At 39.1% G+C, this 15,422-nt stretch overlaps 1 protein-coding gene across 6 annotated transcripts in view; it reads left to right on the forward strand.

Moving 5' to 3' along the window:
• The window catches only part of SHLD2 (shieldin complex subunit 2), an 88,959-nt gene that overhangs the window by 1,566 nt on the left and 71,971 nt on the right, over positions 1-15,422 (forward strand). For 4 of the 6 annotated variants that reach the window (XM_074296064.1, XM_074296070.1, XM_074296067.1 and 1 more), the window contains exon 2: positions 349-420. The gene's annotated coding sequence lies outside the window, so the exon portion shown is untranslated. Of the gene's footprint in view, positions 1-348; positions 421-4,635; positions 4,808-9,391; positions 9,462-15,422 lie in introns of those variants that run through there. The other 2 variants (XM_074296065.1, XM_074296069.1) reach the window with 2 other exon arrangements.

Genomic DNA, 15,422 nt, shown 5'->3' on the forward strand with positions numbered 1-15,422 from the left:
AAAGGGTTTTGTTTGGGGTTTTTTAAATATAAAAAAGTTGTCAATAAGTGCAATTCTATGTTGGTTAAGAACTACCATCATTTGTTAAAGATATTTCCTTATTGATCTGATTTTTCTTGTGCAGAAAGATAACTATAAATATGTATACATATATTGAATTTAACATATATTTTAACACATTTAAATATGTATTGGACTCCCTGCCATCTAGGGGAGAGGAGGTGAGGGGAAGGAGGGAATAATTTGGAACCAGAAGGCTCTGCAAGGGTCAATGTTGAAAAATTACACATGCATATGTTTTGTAAATAAAAAATAAATAAATAAAAAGAAATATCTTTTCATTTTTAGTGAAATATATGCTAAATATCAACTGATACATCTTGGGTAGAAATCCTGCTTGCTTATGGTCTGAAAGTTAAGGTAAGAATTTCCTTTCACTTGATTATAGTTGTGTGTGTGTGTGTGTGTACTTTTGACAATTTATATTTTTGTAATTTATTTTAAAAGATAAAGTCATACAAATGAATGATATAAATTAAAAACTAGAAATGTATAAAAGCTTTTTACTTAAAATATAATGTTTTTTATAGGGCAGTCAGTATGATATTTGAGCACCAAACATGATGTACTTGATGTAGACACCAGACAATGGTAGCCACCAAAAGTTGGGGTTCAGTCATGTGCAGAGTTCACCATGACCATTCTCTTTGGCAAAAGGTAGATTTATTTTGGGAATAGGTTACAGACAAAATGAAGAAATTCAATAGACACTAGGAATGGAAAATATGAAGTAGAGTGGGAGAGCATATAAAAGACCAGTTTCTCAGTGGAATTCACAATACCCAGGAGAAAAGGGAGCACCCCATGAAGTTGGGACAAGCCCTTAGCTGGTGGGCTAAATCCTGAAAGAGATATAGCACCCCAAAAGAGCTATCTATAAGGAGTGGAGTGGGACCGGGAAGCATGGTAGAGTTAGGGGAGATATCAAATGGCATGGGGGAGGAGGAAGGGGAAAGATATAGCAAGGCAGAGTGCTGTGGAGGACTGACCCAAAGAAGGCAGCAGTCATAGGATGGCCTGTAGATTTTAGTAAGACTTTTTATTTATTTATTTTTTTATTTTTTTGAGGCTGGGGTTAAGTGGCTTGCCCAGGGTCACACAGCTAGGAAGTATTAAGTGTCTGAGACCACATTTGAACTTGGGTCCTCCTGAATTCAAGGCTGGTGCTCTATCCACTGTGCCACCTAGCTGCCCCTGCCCCTAGATTTTATAAGAAAAACTTAACCTCAGGGACATGATTGGGATTTCTGACAGGATATGGCAAAGGGAGACTGCTGGAGACCCCTACTGAGGGGTTTGACCAAACTTGGATTCCCATTGGAAGATCTCCCCAACAAGTGGGACCTTGGAGCTAAACTGATCTCTATCAGAGCCTTCTTCCTGCTTGCCTCAGGGATTCATTTTTATCAATTCCTCTGCCAATGACACTTATCACTGAAGATCTCATCATTAATCTATTCTTTTGTTACAGAAATCTTTTGAAAAGTGGGTGAGGGGTCCCTAAACAGAAGGGCCTTTGTCAGACCAACTGAAATTTTAGGTGCCAAATCCTGGGACACTTGTTAAGTAGTGTCCAGAAACTGGGAGTGAAATACTGTGGTTTCTGAGGTTGGAGTGTCACAGAGATGAACTGAAGTCAAAGTTTAGTGATATAGGGGTACAGAGTTAGTTAGCAGAGCAGAGTTTGCACTTTACTAGGGGCCCACTCAGACGCTGGGGTAGCATTTTCCTGGGGTTTCTTTACCCCAACCATCAGTCGGGAAATAGAACCGTGGGGGTTTGGCACGATAACACGGCTTTCTGTTTGGATGCAGTAATGGTGGGGTTTCCAGATCTCCCCACTTGGGATGGGACTTTGATCAAAAGTGTTTTGCCTGGAGAACTAATGGAGTAAGAAGACCAGTGTCATAACAGCCTTTCTTGTGGCTGCATCAGCTAATCAATTTCCTATGGTTTTGTTTGTGTGTATCAACTAAGTTATAAGAAAATGTTTGTGTCATAGACTCACAGGACACATAGATGTTATTCCTCCATTAACTTAAATAGAATTGACTTTTTTACATGGATGTAACAAAAACTCTTTAAGTTACATTAAAAAAAAAAACCACTAAAATTCTCTTCTTTAAATTACAGTGCATAGAATAACAGCTGCATCTCACAAGCTAAAAGGTTGCATCAGTTCTTACATTTTGAAAGGTTTAGAGGCCTTATACAAATTTATTTCTAATAAGATATATCTCTAGTAACAGACAGATTCCAGTACTGGAAAACAGTCATTTATCTAATGACTACACATTTTCACATGGAAAACGGGAATATTTTATACTTTCTTGCTCATAGCTTTTAAGTTAATCACTTGCTCTGATTACAGAGATTTGCTATAAGAGAAAAAAAGGGACAGAACAAAGCATCTTTAGCTGTTTGATTTCAAGTGTGAAAATCACGGATGAATTCCACCCCCTTGCCAGACTCAGGAATAGGTGGGAATAATTCCTATGGACAAGAACATGATTTTAGAAATCATATTAAAAGGGTCTGACCTCATGTAGACCTCAGAAAGCCATCCTTCAAATTCCCTTTTACCCAGATGAAAAAACATTCACTTTCTGAAGTTCTGTGGCATTTCTCCAGGATGGTAAGTTTTCTGATTTATTGGTTCATATCCATACCTGGATTCAAATGTAAAAAATAATACTAGTTATAGTACCAGAAAAATTTTCTTTCAAATAGTCCAGTCCCATATCAGAGGCTTTAGATCTTAAAAGGAAAAAAGCTTACAAATCATTGTGCCTAAAACTATCTCGGGGCTGATATGGTGAAAGACAGTAAACAGTGAGAACATGATGCATTTGATAAATATCAGATAAATTGCTGAATGGGTTTTGAAATAATCATTTTCAGAAATTTTGCAGTTAACCAGAAATCTAACAAACCTTGATATAGCATCGTATCTAAGAGTTACGGAAAATTTTACTCTTAAAACAACTACCACAAAACAAAAAAGTCCTAAAAGTCCCCAAACAATCCTATACTCTAGTGCCCTCTCCCACTCCTAGACCAGCCTCATAACCACCATCCACAGATTCAATGTTCCAGAAAAGTGGGCTCCTCATCAAAAATGGCCAAGAGGCTTGATTCAGGGCATCCCCCATCCAAGCACTGACCTCCACTTTTGCTAAGTGATCAACAAGGTTTGGAGCAAAAAACACTGGGTTTCCCCTAAAAAGCTCCCATTACCTGGAGGAATGAGATTTAAAATTGAAGAGAACCCCTTTACATTTAGATAAAGGAGAAGGTCAGTGGATTTCAAAGCACCAAGTGTTTACTGGGCTTCTGGTCATTTCCCACCTTAGCTGAGGAGCAGGAACTGAGGGATGAAAAAATATTGGGGGGTACACATAGCTTTACCTTTTGTTGAGAAGGCCAAGGATTTTGAGCATCAGAATGATGTGGTTTGAACACCAGCACTATGTAGTTGATGTAGATACCAGATGATGGTAGAAACTAAAAGTTGGAGTTTAGCCATGTGAAGAATTCACAATGGGCATTCTCTTTGGCAAAAGGTAGATTTATTTAGGGAAGAAGTTACAGACAAAATGAAGGAATACAATAGACATTGGGAATGGTGAATATGAAATAGAGTTGGAGAGTATATGAAAGACCCAGTGCCTTGGTGCAACTCATAATTACCCAAGAGAAAGGGAACCCCCCATGAGGCTGGGACATAACCTTAACTGGCAGGCTAAATCCTCAAAGGGATATGGCAGGAGGAGTGGGATCGGGAAGCATGGTGGAGTTAGGGGAGATACTACATGGCATGGGGGAGGGGAAGAGGAAAGATATCACAAGGCAGAGTGCCATGGAAGACTGACCCAAAGGAGGCAGCAGCCATGGGATGGCCCATAGATTTCATAGGGAAAATTTAATCTCAGGGGCATATCTGGGATTTCTGGCTGCACATGGTAAGGTGAGGCTATCCAAAACCCCTACAGAGGGTGGATCTCAGGGTTGACAAAACTTGGATTTCAGACTGAACCACCTTCCCAAGGGGGTGGAACTCTGGAGCTAAACTGATCTCTATCAGAGCCTTCTCCCTGTCTGCCTCAGGGATTAATTTTTATCAATTCCTCTGCTGACCACACCTAACATTGAAGACCTCATCAAGTACATTTTGAAGAAAGTTCATTAAAAACCAAGTTTTATTGTCCAGGTCAATATTTCTTTATAGCTATAACCTACACAGAAAGAAATATTAGCTATAAATGTTTCAAGCCACATAGTAATCCAAACTGAAAAAAATATTTTAAGGATTTGTTTTATTTAATCTCATTCAACCAGCATTTATTGAAAGCAATAAACTATTAACTATACCTAGAGATTCAACCAAATTAAAAAACAGAAGTCTCATAAATAAAAAGATAACCTTTTATTTAAGATTGAAGAAAACTATATTTTCTTTATCAGTCATTTCATAAATTAGCTCCTGTTAAGATTTTATCAACTGAGAGAAAGAGAAATGGGTGAGTTCTTGAGAACTATTCAGTCTTTTTTTTTTTTTTTTTTTTTTGGTAACAGTAAAATCATTGGGGAAAGGAAGGAGACAAGTCAGTCCATTTATATAATAATAGCAAACATCTCACCAAATGGAGTCAGTTATGTTCTCCCTAAACACCACTTTTGACAAGGATAAGGCACTCAGAGGAAGACTCTTAGCTTAAGAAGGACTAGCAACGGCTTCTTATACAAGGTAAGATTTTAGGTGGAACTTGAAGAAAGCCAGAGAGGGCAAGAGGCATTAAACTAGGAAAGAATCAGTTCAGGCGTGGAGAACCCAGTCAAAGTGCCTGGAGCAAAGACTTGGAATTTGGTATATGAGTAGCTACAAGAAATAAAGTCATGGGCACACAGAGAATGTGGGAAAGAGGCGGGGAAGTAAGTGTAAGAACAATGGAGAAAGACAGGCAAGCCTGATTATAAAGGGCTCTGACTCTCGATAGGATTTTATATATAAATCCTGCAAGATAAAGAGCCACTAAAGTATTTATGGAGTTGGGGGGCTGCATTTTAGTTTGACAACTAAGTAGAGAACAAACTGGAGATTGAGTAAAGACCGACTGAAGGTGGTGAGAGAGTAGACACAGGGAGACCAACCAGCAGTTTGTGAAATAGTCCATGTATGAGGAGGCAAGGGGACCTGTACCAGGGCAGTGTCAGGAGAGGAAAGAAACTGTATAGAATTTGACCTCATAGATCTGTCACAGGTGGCAGGAGGATAGTAGCACCCAAAACAGTAATGGGGAAATTGAGGGAAGGAGAAGAAAGATACACATTTCAGTTTTACCCATTTCATTTTAAGATATTTTCAGATGTTCAGTGGGCAACTGGAAATATAAGGCCAAAGTTCAGGAAGAGAAGTTAGGGCTGAATAAATAGATCTGAGAATCATCCATGTTGAGATTCTATAGGAGTTGATGAGATTACCAAACAAAATAGTTAAATATAGAAGAGGGCCTAGAACAAAGCCTTGGAGGTCACAGACTATTTGTGGATATATCCTGGATAAAGATTCAGCAGAGGAAACTGAGAAGGGAGAGGCAGAGTTAAGATGGCAGAGTGAGAAGAAGCAATTGAATTTAGCTTGCTGCTATCCCTTTTCTACAACAAGCTAGAAAATTCTCCAATCCATATTTTAATTGGGAAAGTACATAAATGGGATACACAAGGAATAGTCCATACAATGGAGAAAACATCGAGGGGAGTAGAAAGTGACACTTGAATTCTTACTCTTGCTAAAAAAAAAAGGGAAGTCTATACAAATATACATAGTTGGGTACAGAAATCCATCTCACCTAACAGGGAAATAGGAGGGAAAAGGGCAAAAGGAAAATTGTGGGGAGGGGAAAAGTGGGAGAATAGATTAAGAGAAGTAGTAGTCAGAAACATATCAGACTCTTATGAAAGACAGGTCAGGGGAAAAAAGAGAAGAAAAAGTATAAGAATAGGTTGAAGGGAAATAGACAGAAGCCATAACTATGAAAGTGAATGCAGTAAACTCATAAAACAGAAGAAGATAATGGATTTATTAGAAACGGTGCCACCAATGTGTTGTTTACATGAAACACGTTTGAAACAAAGAGATACATTAAGTGTTAAAATAAGGGGCTGGAGCTGAATCTATTATGCTTCAACCAAAATAAAAGAAGGGGGGAGTAGCACACTCAGCCTAAAGTAAAAACAAAAGCAGACCTTATTAAAGAGATTAACAGGAAAAACTACATTTTGCTAAAAGGTACACAGTATTAGTACATATATATACCACAGTATTAGTACATATATATACCAAATGGTATACTATTTAAATTCTCAAAGAAAAAGTTAAATAAGTTACAGAAGAAAATAGATCATAAAACTAAATAATAGAGGATTTCAGTTTATCCTCTCATACCTAGATAAATCTAAAAAGAAAAAAGATGTTAAGGGGATGAATAAAATTTTAGAAAGATTAGATATGATGGACCTTTGGAGACTATTGAATAAGAATAGATAAGAGTATGCCTACTTTTAACTCTGTATGGTATGCCCAAAAATTTACCATGTATTAGGGCATTAAAAACCTCACAAATATAGAAAAATGCCATAAAATTACATTCTGAAGTAACAAAAATTAATTGGAAATTATGTAACTTGTTATTCTAAAGTATAAATAAGTCAAAGAACAAATCAAAAACAGTCAATAGTTACCTAAAGAAAACAGAAGAACACAGATTACTTATACTTTCAGAATCCAGTTCTTATCGTGCAACAAGAAATTTGGTTTTACATACATATATTGTATCTAGGTTATACTGTAACACATTTAATATGTTATGTATATGTATGGGATTGCCTGTCATCTAGGGGAAAGAAGGGAGGGAGGGGAAAATTTGGAAAAATGAATATAAAGGATAATGTAAAAAAAAAAAAAAAAGAAGAAGAAGAAAAGAAAACAGAAGAAACAATCCTAGGTAGGAGAACCAGGAGATAGTATCATCAGGAGAGCTAAAGAGAAGAAAATCTAGGGAAAGAATGATCGATAGTCAGGCTGCAGAGTTCAAGAAAAATGGAGATTGAGAAAAAAGCCAGGTAAGAAATCATTAGTAACTTTGGAGAGAGTAGTTCAATTGGAAGGGAGAGTTAAAAAGAAAATGAGACAAGGTTTTATAAGGATGAATGTAGATAACTGTCTTTGCATAGATTTTGAAAATAAAAAACTACTATTATAAAATAGAGAAGCATCAAGTCTAGACAAGCACAAAAATGAGGAGAGAGGGAAAGGGATGGATTGAGTCAAGTTACTTTGAGGATGGGAGACCCTGAGGTGTGTTTATAGTCAGTCCCTTGGGCAGCCGCCTGCAAATTGGGGGGATTGAAGGTTAGAGAGTGGGGATAACAAAAGGGACAGAGTGGATTCCTCCATGTGCAGAGAGGTTTGCCTTGGTGAAGGAGAGCTGCCACTTCAGGTGAGCTCAGGGAGAAGGAATGGAGAAGGGTGCTTTCCCTGGAGTGGCCTCCTTATCCCCAGTGAAATAGGGGCCAAGGTTCTCAGCTGAGTGTGGAGGGGGGCTGCCTCAGGAGTGGGATAGTCAGGGAGGTGTAAACGAATTGACTTACCCTCCTGAGGTGACATGGCTTTGTAGAGGATCAGTGAGCACTGTTTTGTGATTTAGGAGTGAAGGCCGCAGATGGTGGGAGTAATTTAAGGCTGAGACTTGGCAGGGCAAGAGCTTCCATAAGTCAGGGGAGCAGGTGACTGGTAACTGGAGAAGAGAACAGTATAGAGTTGGACTCTATCAGAGGGTCAAAGGAGGGAAGGGAAGGGAGTGTACCAAATGCAGGAATGATGGCCTGACAAAAAAAATTGAAGGCTAGAGGAATTAGAGGTCTCAGTAAGGATGAGGAAGAGGATTTAGGGACAATAGCAAAAATAAGTTAATTTCAAAGTTTATCAAAATTGTAAGTATGATGCCAAGGTGAAGGTTATATGACCATCTCAGTGTGGAACTAAGTGGAGGTAGAAGAATAGTTTATGGGAAATGAGTTAATTGGGAAATTTGGGGCTTGGGGTTTTGGGGAAATATCAGTATGAAAATACCAGGATAAGAGTTGGGGCCGGCAGAGAGACTCTTAAGTCCCCTTGCTGAACTCATTGAGGAAGACAGAAGAGGGTCCTGGAGGCCAGCAGACTACCCCAGTCTGGATTGGATGCTGGAGAATCGGTGAACTATCTAGGGGAAAATTGTGAGTGATGGGGAAAAAGAGAATCTGAAGAAAGCAGTGTGTTCTCACCCCACATGCACCAGTGAGCAAACCAGTGGCTAATCGTGTTTAAGGTGTCGGGGCTAAAAAAGAGTAGCAAGTGTGGAGGGAGAGGAGCAAAAAAGAGAAGAGGTTTAAGGTGGAAACTAGTTCCCAATACAACAGGTATTCACAGAAGAAGAAGTAGACAGGGTTGGGTGAGGGGAATGGCATTAAAGGAGTGGTCATTGGGTCTTGGGTTGAAAAATGTTTTCAATAAGGAGAGGAGGGTTGGGAATAAAATAATCTGAAGAATGAGTTCAGATGGTTGTTAAGATTGGGAGGGCAATGTACATTGGTGCAGAGACTGGGGAGTGTCCTTGAGTGTGATGGAATGGCTTAACTGGACACTATCAGCTGGAACCAGCTTGAGAAGGGCTTTAAATGCCAATCAGAGGCCACTCCTGGAGCTTCTCAGCATCATCTCCAGGCCCAGCTGCCGCTCACAGACTCTGTCTGGCCCTACATCCTCCAGCAGGGGAAGGACTATTGTATTTCTACCCTGCTTTCCACTATCTGTTCTCTCTCCCTCACATTGAGATACTGTGACATAAGGAATGATACTGTTCAACTGGATCAGCATTGTCTGAAATTGGAATAGTAACAAGACATTACTTTTAAAGCTTGTGAAGTGCTTTGTCAATTATTTCCATTGATCTTCAATACAGTCTTATGATAGAAGTACTATAGGTGTAGGTATGGTATCATTTTATTACAGCTAAGGAAACTGAGTCTGAGGTATAGCTAATGAAACCCCCAAAAGACAGGAACTAATAGCTAATTGATTGATGATTTCTCTTGGTAATCAAGTGGTATGCCAAGTGACACTCTGAAACATCTTAAATATGTGCATTTTGACAGGGAGCTCCTCTGACATTAAATGTTTAAAGAGAAATCTTCAGCTTCTCCTGCTGAGAACTTGTGGCTTAATCATGAGACTTAGCAGCCTCCAGCAATCTGGAGAAGCGAAGCCAATTTCATCTGGACCTCTCTGACTAGTTTTCTTCGTAAACAAGGCCAATGCTAACTCTAATGGAGGGGATAAGGTTGAGGGTTCTTTCCCCAAGGTAAAGGCTTGCCCCCAGAGTCAGTTCTATTTCTACTCTCAACAAAAATGCAGTTTTCTAGTTGGGTGGGTCCTGCCCAACCTCATTAACATAGCCAAGAAGACTGGGAGTTATCAGGACTTTACAGCCAACCAGAGACAACTCCTAGAGCTTCTTCAGCAGGGGAGTAACTGGAGTCAGTCCTCTGATATAAGAATGGCACTCAGCCAGAGAAATCTTAAAAGAAATAATCACTAATAGATAATTAGCAATATAATTATATAGTATTAATTTCTCTCCCAGAGAAGTTCTGAGGAATGATCCAAACCCAACTCCTGCATTCTGTCTTCTCTGCCCTACTCCCTTTGAAGAGTATTTAGTTTAATTTGTCTCATGACTTGGCAGATCAACTTTATACTTTGGATCTTATTACTTCTCTGAAGGTTTTCTCTTTCACTGAAATGAACTTCCTGAGATTTCTTGTGAAGTTAGTGTCACTAGTAAATGAGTCAAACCCCTGCCTCTCCCCCAAATTATTTGCTTGGCCTTTTCTAAGATCAAATTATAAAACCTTTCATTCCTTCCCTAGAATGGTGAACGGGAGCTAGAAAGTTCAAGAGACCTGGGTTTAAATTTTGTTCTGGCTCATTGTTTCTAGGCAAAGCACTGAACTGCCCTGCATCCAGAAAATTTTGTCTCTATAAATTGCAGAGCACTGGCTGATTTGCCTCGGAGGAGTGCATTTTCTCACTTAGCTCAAGTTCCCTGACAGTTCATCAGAAGACATTTATTCAGGGCCTAGGAGATACCAATAAACTGCATGGAACACTAGATACAGATAAAAGTGAAATAGCCCTGTCCTCAAGGAGCTTATGGTCTAATGAGAAAAAAAACTAGGACATAGATAAGTACCAGGATGATAAAATATCTTTTGGAGCAATCAACTGCAGCTGAGTAGGGGGGCTAGGAAAACTTTCACTTAGAAGTGAAGGAGGGATTAATTATTTTTATTTTTTTCTCCCTCCTTTCCCAACATTTGAGAATGAGAGAAAAACAAAGCCTCTATTGCAACATGTGTAGTTAATTGAAATTGTAATGGACATGTTTAAAAAAATCTTTCTGTCTCTGTACTGAGTTCTTTGTCTCTATCAGAAGGTGTCATATTTCATCATGAATCTAGTGAAATCTTAGTAAGTCATTATGCTAATCACCATCTCTAATTCTTTCAGAGTTGTAGCCTATAATGTTCTCTTCTCTAAATTATAATTTTCTCTGTGAGCAGGTTTCTTGGGGAGCTTCTGGAGGCAGCCTTCATTTCAGTTCAGTTTAATAATCACCTCCAAAATGCAGCCAGGACTTAAAGTCTCCTTCAAAGTCTTGTCTCTTTTCCTGGGGCCCAGTTAGCTTTAATAGAGGCCTCTCTCTCTCTCCTTGGTTCCAAGAGCTCCATCTGAATATCTCCGAATTCAAAGGTTTGTCCTTCAGCCTCCAGCCAGCTTCAGCCTCTCGTCCTCCCAATGTCGCCAGCCAGCACAAAGGTGGAAGTTGGAATGAATCTTGACTCCTGCTCCCAGAGAGTGGGCTTGTGGGTTTCTGTGGGTTTGTGGGAGTTCCTCCTTATATATGTTCTCTTAAAGGTGTGAACACTGGGCTTGTGGGAGCTCCTTCTTATAAATGCTCTCTTAAAGATATGAACTCTAATAAGTACTAACTATATAATCACTTAGCATCTTGTTTCAAGTTCTAGCCCATAACATCTCCCGTTTTCTTTTGATTTAGAACATAAAGTGGTTATGACCTCCCTGATTTCTCAAGGAGGTGAGAACCCCAAAAAAGAAGGTGATCATGTTTTCCATGACTGCTCAAAAAAGAAGTGAAAATACCATAAAAAGAAAGTGGTCACACCCTCCCTGACATCTCAAGAAGGGAGATGAAAAAACCAAAGGAAATGGGAAGTCAATCAGATTAGCAGGTTTCTGAAGGGTCTCACTTTTAAAACATCTATACATAAATCCATCAATTTGGGATGTATTACACATAATTACATAAATTACATAAGCACATAACAATATAACACAGGCTAGAAGTGATGTAACAAATAACATGAATCAACATGAGCATTTATACATGTCCATAACTCCTAGAAATAGTCCAAAAGGAATCCATTGTCCATTAGTTCATGTGCCATGAATCCAATAATTCCTGCAAGTTTTGAAGTCCTGTAATAGTCTCATCTTGTATTAGGGAATCCAATGATTCCTGCTGGTTTTCAAGTTCTGCAATAGTCTTATCTTGTGTTAGGGAATCCAATGATTCCTGCAGATTTTGTTCTTAGGTCTTTCCCTTTGTTTCCAGATTTTTCTCTTTTTCTGTCTCTCTCCAGTTACTCATTGCCACCCATCTGTTTCCTTCTCCATCTGTAAAAATACAAGCAAGCCCTCTCTCCCAGGCAGTTAACCTATCTAATCCCTTCTATTTACCACTTTTAGGATTTCTCCTCATTACCTAGCAATTATATTGAAGTTTACACTGGACACTGCCCTGTTAGTTTAAGAGGCCTGTATTTCCCCCCCCCCCCCAAGTGTAATCCCTTTCTGCCATCTGATTGCTTTTTGGCTGATAGATCACATCACAGTCCTGACCTTCTAAAGACTCTCTTGGTGTAAACTCAGCTGCCATCACGCCCCACCTGTCTTTTGTATGATATCTTGGAGCTGGGCTCCACCTCTTATTTCCCTGGGCCAATCTACATTCTGAGGCCCAGTGGAAACCCTTGTGGCATTTTGGACATAGAGTTTTGGGTCTTCTCTCACCCTGTCTTCTCACTTTATCTCCATATCTACATTGGGCTCTCAGATGTCCAAATTTTTCACATTGAAAGCATCAGTGAGTTTCTCCAGAAGTCCCTTGCCAGGAGGGACCCTGTCTCCCATGTTCATCATTGTCTGAGTATAATAAGCATTTGTGTCCACTGTGGCACAACATCTTATGATCTCCTCTAAAGGAGCATTTTTGTGTAGTCTCCATATAATTCTTCTTCAAACCTCATTGGCATTTTCCTTAGCCAGATGTCTGGTCATTATTTCTGTAGCTGTATTTTCTCCAATGGATCTTGTAACAGCTGTTTGCAAATGTCCCACAAAATCTGCTAAGGGTTCATTGAGACCTTGCTCTATTTTTGTGAAGGCTTTCCTAGGAGAGAATCCCAAGTTTTTATTGCAGCCTTAGAAATTTGCTCATACAATGTTATGGGATAATTAATCTGTGCTGAATTCTCTCCATACTGACCTTCACCAGCTAGTTGGTCAAAAGTGATTTGTACATTAATTCTTGTTTGCCTATTGTGTCTGGCTTGAATCCTACATAATTCATGATACTCTGAAAGCCACAACAAGTTTTGTCCAAGGTCTAAATATGTCCCTGCTGTGGATTTCCAGTCACTTGGGGTTAGGATTTCATAAGGCAACCTGTCTAGTAACATTTTAACATAAGATGATGTAGCCCCATAGAGAGTACAGCCTTTCTTCAAATCCTTAATTTTTTCCAGATCAAAGGAGTGTATCTTCTCCTTTTTTGACCCTGAAGAGTCAAGCTCTTCAATCACAGGGTATAGATCTATAAAATCAGATATATCCTCTCCTTCATTTTTTGCCTTAACCAGTGCTTTTTCTAATCTTATCATAGGCTGCTTAATAAATGGTTCTGATTGCGTTACTGCCTCTCCCCCTTCTCCTTCAACTTCTATCCATGAAGGGTTAATTGAGGGAGGTAAGTCAGGGGATTGGAAATTATCTAATTTCTCCTACTGTGAATTCTTATCTTATTCTTCATCCTTTTCACTTAGTTTAGTTGGCACCTCACCTCCCCCTCCTGCTCTTTCTTCTTTTTCCTTATTCTATAACTTATATAATTTCCTAAAGCCAGTTGTATTAAATTGTATGTATTAAGTGTGTCTTTGGAAATTGAATCAGGTCCGTTTTTATTGTAGTATTGACAAAGTTGCTCTCCTACTAATTTCCATTCCTCTAGATCCAATTCTTTTTCCATAGAGAACCAAGGAGATATGTACTGTTCAGTTTCTAAAATTCAGTGGTCTGCTCCCAAATTATAATTAAACCTTGGCTTTTCAAAATCCTGACAATGCTCTCTACACATTTTCCTTGGAGAGAAACAGAAGGCTGTTTTCTAAACATCTCTCCCATTTTCACTGAAATTCTACTTTAGCTTTTTAACAAAGTTTCCTTGTCTGTTTTTGTACTAACCCTAATATCTGGGTCAAGGAGACTTTTCCACTGAATCAGGATCAGAGGCTTTTCCACTGACATCAGGATCGTGTCTGTCCCATGTTCGGACACCAAAATTTATTGCTCTCTTCTCTAAATTATAATTTTCTCTGTGAGCAAGTTTCTTGGGGAGCTTCTAGAGGCAATCTTCGTTTCAGTTCAGTTTAATAATCATCTCCAAATGCAGCCAGGACTTAAAGTCCAGATCCTTTATTTTCTCCTTCAAAGTCTTGTCTCTTTTCCTGGGGCCCAGTTAGCTTTAATAGAGGCCTCTCTCTCTCTTTGGTTCCAAGAGCTCCATCTGAATGTCTCCGAATTCAAAGATTTGTCCTTCAGCCTCTAGCCAGCTTCAGCTTCTCGTCCTCCCTATGTCTCCAGCCAGCACAAAGGTGGAAGTTGGAATGAATCTTGACTCCTGCTCCCAGAGAGTGGGTTTGTGGAAGCTCCTCCTTATATATGCTCTCTTAAAGATGTGAACTCTAATAAGTACTAAGTATATAATCATTTAGCACCTTGTTTCAAGTTCTGGCCCATTTTTTTTTCTTTGAAGCTAATTATTTTCTTTCCTAAGACTGGATAATTTAAGGCTCTCCCTTTGGACTTTTGTTTGGACTTTTCAGTTTTGAACTCACTCTCTGATGTTCTCCCTTCTCTGCATAGGACTGTGAGATCATCTTCAATGTGGTTAGCTAACTAAGGAGTTAGTCCCTGAGAAAGGCAGGTAGAGACCACTTTAGCTCCAAGGTCCCATCCTCAAGGGAGACATTCCAGTCTGAAATCCAAGTTTTTTCAATCCACTGAGACACACCTTCTGTTGGGGTCTTGGCCAGCCTCACCCAGCTATGCCTTGTCAGAAATCCCAGTCATGTCCCTGAGGTTGTTTTCCCTATAAAATCTACTTATGGGTCATCCCATGGCTGCTGTCTCCTTTGGGTCAGTCCTCCATGACTCATGGTATCTTTCTCCTTACTCTCCCCCATGCTATGGGTTCTCTCTCCTAATTTCACTATGCTTTCTGACCCCACTTCTCACTGTAACCAGCTAACTCTTTTTGGGTTCTAGGGAACTTGCCCTTTCCATCATTAATTATTACGTTCTCCCGTTCTGTTTCCTATTCACCATTCCCAGCATCTGTTGTATCCCTTCATTTTGTCTATAGCCTCTTTCCTAAATAAATCTACATTTTTCCAGAGAGAATGGTCATTGTGAATTCTTCACATGACCAAACTCTAACTTTTAGTGTCTACATCATCTGGTGTTTTTATCAGCCATATTATTTTGGTTCTCAAACTACATCATTTGGTGCCTAAGCCCACATCATAAACCACATCAACATGCATTTTGGTAGTTCTTTTATTTTCTTCTGGCAATGTGAATTTACTTTGTTCATTAGCTGTTTTGTTCAGTTAGATCTTTTGACAAAAGATTTATCAATTTTATTAGTCTTTTCAAAGAATCATTTCTATATGGGTTTTTGTTTGCTATTTAAAAATTTAAGTCCAATTTTTAGTATCTCTTCTTTTGTGTCTATGTTATAGAGGCAATCAGAATGGCAGCGAGGTAAATGCAGTGCTGACCAAATTTCAAATAGAGACTGAAATAATTGCTCTCTCTGTGAGCTTGGGCAAGTCACTTAACCTGATCTGTTTCAGTTTCTTCTGTAAAATGGAGATAATATTTACCTCCTAGGATTGCTATG

Source organism: Sminthopsis crassicaudata, chromosome 2 (genome assembly GCF_048593235.1).
Source record: "Sminthopsis crassicaudata isolate SCR6 chromosome 2, ASM4859323v1, whole genome shotgun sequence".
NCBI classification, from domain to species: Eukaryota; Metazoa; Chordata; class Mammalia; order Dasyuromorphia; family Dasyuridae; genus Sminthopsis; species Sminthopsis crassicaudata.